Genomic DNA, 6,551 nt, shown 5'->3' with positions numbered 1-6,551 from the left:
GGGGTTAAAATCTCTACAAAACACAGTGGGGGTTAAAATCTACAAAAGACTGGGGGTTAAAATCTCTACAAAAGACTGGGGGGGTTAAAAACTCTACAAAACACAATGGGGGTTAATATCTCCACAAAAGACAGTGGGGGTTAAAATCTCTACAAAACACAGTGGGGGTTACGATCCCCACAAAAATAGACTGGGGTTAAAATTCCTACCAAAAAAAAACACATTTCTGGCAGGTTTTACACTACCCCACACCATTCTTGCAAAGTCTTTCACAACAGAAATAACTTATTTCGGGTTTTATTTGGGGGGGGGGGGGGTTGCACCTATGTTGCTAAATTGCTGTTTTCCTGGAGGGGGGGTTGGAATCGCGGCTCTCGGAAGGCGTTCGATGTGCCACCGTCTGAAGCAGGCAGAGGCTCTGGAGCAGTGTGTGTGTGTGTGTGTGTGGGGGGGCTCCCCACACATTGATGGTGGGAGGGAGGCTCCCCACACATTGATGGTGGGAGGGAGGGAGCAGAAATCCAGTCCCTACACTGCAGCCAGTCCTCCTCGCCTGCACCTGGCGGTGTGCTGGAGATCTGGGACACATTTTGCTAGCAGCCGCCAAACATGGCCCTTTGGAAATAGACTAGCCAATGTAATTTGACACTTCAACTCGCTCCCCTGTATGCTGGCTGATTCACTGACTCACGCACTTACATTAAGTCGGTCTTTTTTTTCTCCTCTCTTTCTCTCTCCCTCCCTCTCTCCCTTTTTAAAAAAAAAACTGGGGACACACGAGGCAGAGAAATACCGAGGCCTCCGCAAAGGGATTTCTCATTCCGGGTTGTTTCATTCCGTAAGTAAGTTTCATGTCAATTTCTTGGCATTTCACACCTTTTATTTGTCTCTGCAGTGGCGCTGAAGGAGCCGTTGCTCTCTGAATGGGGCTCTCACTAATGAAACAATAGTGGGGGGGGGGGGGTCTCCGATGGGGAAACCAGTTTAGGAGACGTTCTGTGTGCCACCCACACCCCCTCCAGGTTTTTTTTGCTGCCGCTGTATGTGCCTCTCTCTGTGTGTGTGTGAGTGTGTGGAGATCTGTATAAATTTACGCCGGATTCCTGACTCGTTTGTGTTGGCACGGTGAGAGACTCGGGTACGCTGTTTTCCTTGGCGAAGTCCCTCCCTTGTGTTGGAGAGCTTTGGGGAGTAAAGGGAAAGAGAGAAAAGTGTTCGGTCTGGGCTGAGGCCACTTGTGTGTCTGTGTGTGTGTGTGTGAGAGAGTGTGTAGAGATGGGGAGACTCTGGAGTAGGGATTTACCCACGGAGGGCAAGTTTGTATCTGATTGGGGTAGTTGGGAGTTGAGCTTAGTTTATATTTTGGTAAAAAAAAGATGGGTCAGAGAGGTGAGCGTGCTTTCTTTCTCTCACTCTTCCCCCCCCCTTTCCTCCCCTCCCGGGTTCTTTGGTGTGTTTTATGGATAAGACAGCCACTTAGTATCAGGGCCTCGTAGGGCAGAGGGAAGGAGCTCCTGAACATCTGTCCAGCCAGAGTAACTAACACACAGAGAGAGCGAGAGGGAGAAGGAGGCAAATTGAACCAGTCAGTTTTGCTTTCTAACCATTGTGAGAAGGGGAGGGGGTAATCTCCAGATGACTTTTGTGGGGGGTTGGGGGTTGGGTTGGGGGGGGGGGGGGGCAGGGAGAAAGCCATTATTTTTGCTGTTATCCAACCACCAAAGGAATGTAAAATCTTAAGAATGTGTTGATTTTTTAAAAAAAACCTAAACAGAGGAATATTACTTAATCCAGTTACGAAAGAGCGGAAAATGATATATGTTTCCTGCACCTGTGCAAGTCATTTTGAAATCATTGTATCTTTAAGGGTTAACGTTGACCATATTTTCATGGTATTTACTAAAATGAGTTGAACTATTAATTTCAAACAATGTGTGATTGTGCAGGATAACGTTTGCTTTTCAACCTGACAGAGTTTCTGAGGTTATTCTCCACTTTTGTTTGGGGGGGGGGGGGGGGGGTTGTTTAATGTGCACAGGTACTGACTTGGTTAATTTGTGGCGTGCCAACATTTCAATGAATATTGTGTCAAGAGAAATTGATCCCCACTTCCCACTCCAGGCCTGTGATCCTGATGTACTGACTGTCTTTTGAATTCGTTGACGTGAGAAAGAAGGATTTAACTTGGCAGGTCTAACAAATGCTCCCATCAAAGGTTTCCTGAGAGATATTGGAGTGAGAGAGAAGGGGGGGGGGGGGGGGGGGGGGGGGGCGTTGAATGACTAGGGTATTTCTTGGACGGGGTCTATATGGATTTGTTTTTTCTTAATTGTACACTCTGGTTCTGTGCAAGAGGCATTGTGAATCACACAGTGTTTATACTATATTATATTTGTTGCAATGATCATGGGGGGGGGGGTGGGTGAGGGTGCAAACGTGTGGTGGGTTATATCGATGCCATCTATGGCATCAGTCATCCTAGCTGCCCTGATTTGGGTGCATGGACACCGGTGATGGAAGCACTACTTTGACCTACGCTCTGCTCCAGCCGAGAATGTTGAAACACCACATGTTAGACAAAAGACACAATGCCAGTGAAATCTGCAGCAGAGCACATGCAGGTCTGTGCCTCAGACAGCACTGTACGACACTGAGAGCAACTTGTTTTTGAAGGTATCATAATTTCACAGGGTTAGGATCACAACCTCGCTGTGATGGGCAGGGCTGGAAGCTGGTGATGAGTACAATTACAATGGGTTACATTTATGACAGGGCTGGAGTGTGGGAGGGGCCATGTCTAGTATTTATATTTAGAATGAAGTACTTAAGTTTTGCCTTTAAACAAACGCTAGCCATAAGCCTCCTGTGTGATGGATTTGGCATGCAGTTTTCAAAATAGCTATTGTTTTGCACGAGTCAGGGATGGTAGACAGGATGGTCCTAGATTGACTCTGGAGCCACTGATAGTTCACAAATCCATGATAATTCCCTGATCATTGCCCAGCTACTTTTGACATTATGTACACAGTTTGGCATATGAACATACAAATTAGGAGCAAGAATAGGTCTTTCAGCTCCTGCTCCAGCATTTGGTAAGATCCTGACTTATCTGTTTGTGGCCTTAACTCCACTTTCCTGCCTAAACCCCTATAACCTTTGACACCCTTCAAACATCTATCTAATTCAGCCTTAAAAATATTCAGTCACCCTCCACTACAACTTCGACAGACTCACGATCCTCTGGGAGAAAATAAATATCTCCTCACTACAGTCTTAAATGGGAGGCTCGTTTTATCTTTCAGGACTCTCCTTGTCCTAATTGTTTTTTTTTCAAAAATGGAAGCTTTCAAGCAAAGGATGAAATGATTAGGGTTAGATTAAGTAGACTGAGTGGTATGGGAGGGGCCCAGCCAATCATGTACACTTGTGTTCTGGTCCTGCCCGAAGTTGGAGAAGTTTTGGGGGTCGATCTTCAGAACTATTGTCGGCGATCCTGCGTGTGGACTTAGAGCCCAGTCCCCTCCGGGCCATATTCGGGGGTGTCAGACTTGCCGGCGTTGCAGACGGGAGCGGGGGCAGATGTGTTAGCCTTCGCCTCGTTGATCGCTCGCAGGGGGTGGGTCCTGTTGGGGTGGAGGTCAGCTTCTCCACCCTGCGCCTCGGTGTGGTGGGGGATCTAATGGAAGTCCTGAATTTGAAGACGGTGAAATTTGCTCTGAGGGTGGGGTGAGTGAGGGGTTCCTCACGAGGTGGAGTTTATTTGTATTGCAGTTTGGGGAATTGGTTGCTGCCAACTGTTAGAGGGGATGGGGGGGAAAGATGGGGGGAGGGTTGGGTTGGGAGGGATGGGGTTTTGTGTTATTTGGGCTGGTTTAGCACAGTGGGCTAAACAGCTGGCTTGTAATGCAGAACAAGGCCAGCAGCGCGGGTTCAATTCCCGTACCAGCCTCCCTGAACAGGCACCGGAATGTGGCGACTAGGGGCTTTTCATAGTAACTTCATTGAAGCCTACTTGTGACAATAAGTGATTATTATAATGGTTGTATTTTGTAAATGATTAATGTTTGATTGTTAAAATGTGAACATTTGAATTAAAATATTAAAAAAAAAGATTAAGTAGACTGAGATGAGGCTCTTCGGGGACATAACACTGGTGTAGGTCATATCAGGGTCAGGGTCAAATGGCCTGTTTGTGGGCTGATTATTCCCAGTGAAGGTACAATGACTACACAGATGAGCAGGTCATCAGGGGTGAAGAGCATTGGATGTTATGGTGGCGTTTGTCAGCTCTGTTGGCTGGCTACTGTGGCTGGTGCCAGAGAGCATGGAAAATATATGGATGACGATAGTGGGCTTTGGATCAAACCTGGGATGGTAGGACATTTCCAAAAGGGTGGCCGCTGGTACTGTAATATCAGGGGGCATTGTGAAAGATATTAGCATTGGTATGCTAAGGGATGGAGAATGTTGGAAGAGCAAAATCTGTTTCTGAAAATGCAGCGGAATGACAGATGTTTGCAGGTCAGGTACAGATGTGCATCATGTCAGGTACAGATGTGCATCATGTCCCAAGTTGGTTCAGGGTCAATATATACACAAGTAGTGAAATCACGAGCGTACACTTCCTATCCAACCTGATGCAGGATTGACACAAAGATGCCTGTAATGTATCCCCTGACCATCTGGTATGCTGTATAAAACACAGTTCATATACTCAACATACTCTCCTTCCACAGTCTTTGCCAGGAAAATGACCAGTGAATTGTTTTGAGGGAGTTGACTGTACAGGTGAAGGGGAGTGCATATATAAGTATATACTGACTGCTGCTGCAATTATTAGGAGAAATGGTGGAGCTAAGCCTGTGTATATCATCAGATTTCTGGCTGAGGTTGAAGTATAAAAGATTATAACTATTTTCAGCAGTCGTATTTTTAAAATGTCCAAATTCAAACTTCTTCAGCCCCCTAGTCTCCAGCGCTCCATGTCTTCCTGGATTGATGGACAGTGCAATTTGGCATTGAGTTCTGTTAGGTTCCTAAGATTTGGCCTTGGTGTGTGATGATTTTAGCTGAGCTGATATTGGGTTCTCCAGCAGAGTTTATTGTATAAGAAAAACAGGCGTATATATAATGATTCATGGCCTTGGGGCAGGGGACAATCCTTTACCGTCAATGGAATATAATTGCTGGTGGAACAAAGGAGAGGTGATAGCCAATATGGACACAGCAAGGACCAAAAAATGAAAACATAGTGTCTCTGGGCCTATACATTGAGTGTGATCTCCTGGGCAAGGGGGGGGGGGGGCACGTTTGGATCTAGAAATCTCCAGGGCATGAGAAATAAATGGACAGGAGAACGTAATTGTCGTCTTATGATTCCAGTAATATTCTCCACCCCCCCCCCCCCCCCCCCCCAGTGTTTAAGATATAGTTTTTTTACGTTTGCTCATGCACAGTTTGCTACAGAGGCTGCTGGTTATTTTTGAAGATTTGAAAGATGGGGGAATTATCTCAATGTCCTTGTTGTTGCCCGGGCTGAGGGCAGCCACCTCCATTGCAGAATGGGGATTGAATCGGAGATGTTCACAATAGGTTGAGCACAGACTGGGCCTTGAGCACCTCCAAAGGTCAGGTTGGCCTCTTCAAAGAGGAAGTAGCCGCGTTCAACTCCTCAAAACTCTAGCTATGTCAACTGCCATTTCCTGAAAAGGAAGGGATCTTACACATTTGCAACCACCTGGCTCACTGCCAGTCCCTTCACTGTATTCGCCCACCCCCTTCCCCCCCGACCCATTTGTGCAGACTGTCGCAAAGCGGCAATATTAATGGAACCATAGGGTGTCCCTGCATTGTCCACTGTTCCTTCTCACCCTGCCCACACAATCTACCAAAATATGCCACTGCTAAACAGTCAAATCTTTTTCATTTTCATTTTCATGTCAGTTGACACATCTTTTGAGTATTAATAGTTGGTGCTTCCTCTTTGAAAGCACCAATCGGGCCTCTCAACATAACAGAGGGATCCTGACTTCACCACAATTCGAGCTGGATGGTCACATTTGCAACAGCAGGCAGGAGTATCTCATTACATGGGGACTGCTTAGCTGGGATTGAATTTCATGAAAAGTGGTTTGACCACTGCAAGCAGCCATGACACGGTGTACTGTATTTAAAAATCACTTGTGCTTGAGGAGGTGCTGGTGATTTGCACACATCTTTCAGAGGTTCAGATGGTATTGATCTGCAGGACAATCACCTTTTGCCAAAATGCCTGTTGCAATTAATGAGCCTGGAGACGATTTTGCTGCCTTTGTTACTCACTCCAGAATAGTGTTGCCATCTCTCTTGCAGCACAAAGAGGGCAATCTTTGTTTGTGTTTTCAGTTAAACTCTTCCAGTCAAGGCCATCATTGGCAGAAGTGTGAAACAGGTGAAGTTGGATTAGTTGGAGGGAGTCGATGGACAACGCTGTTCTGAACTAGTCGACACCCGCACTGTTCTTGTTTTATGACGCCCTGCTTGGGACTGATAAGATTTGTGGAAAACATAAA

General features: G+C 46.3%; 1 protein-coding gene across 7 annotated transcripts in view; it reads left to right on the top strand.

The window, feature by feature from the left end:
- Nucleotides 1–555: 555 nt before the first annotated feature.
- The window catches only part of zmiz1a (zinc finger, MIZ-type containing 1a), a 431,940-nt gene continuing 425,944 nt past the window's right edge, over nucleotides 556–6,551 (top strand). For 2 of the 7 annotated variants that reach the window (XM_038782666.1, XM_038782664.1), the window contains exon 1: nucleotides 556–842. The gene's annotated coding sequence lies outside the window, so the exon portion shown is untranslated. The remainder of the gene's footprint in view (nucleotides 843–6,551) is intronic. The other 5 variants (XM_038782667.1, XM_038782668.1, XM_038782665.1 and 2 more) reach the window with 4 other exon arrangements.

The sequence above is a fragment of the Scyliorhinus canicula genome, chromosome 22, assembly GCF_902713615.1.
Source record: "Scyliorhinus canicula chromosome 22, sScyCan1.1, whole genome shotgun sequence".
NCBI classification, from domain to species: domain Eukaryota; kingdom Metazoa; phylum Chordata; class Chondrichthyes; order Carcharhiniformes; family Scyliorhinidae; genus Scyliorhinus; species Scyliorhinus canicula.
The sequence above is the reverse complement of the archived record's forward strand: the minus strand, read 5'-3'. Positions and strand labels throughout refer to the sequence as shown.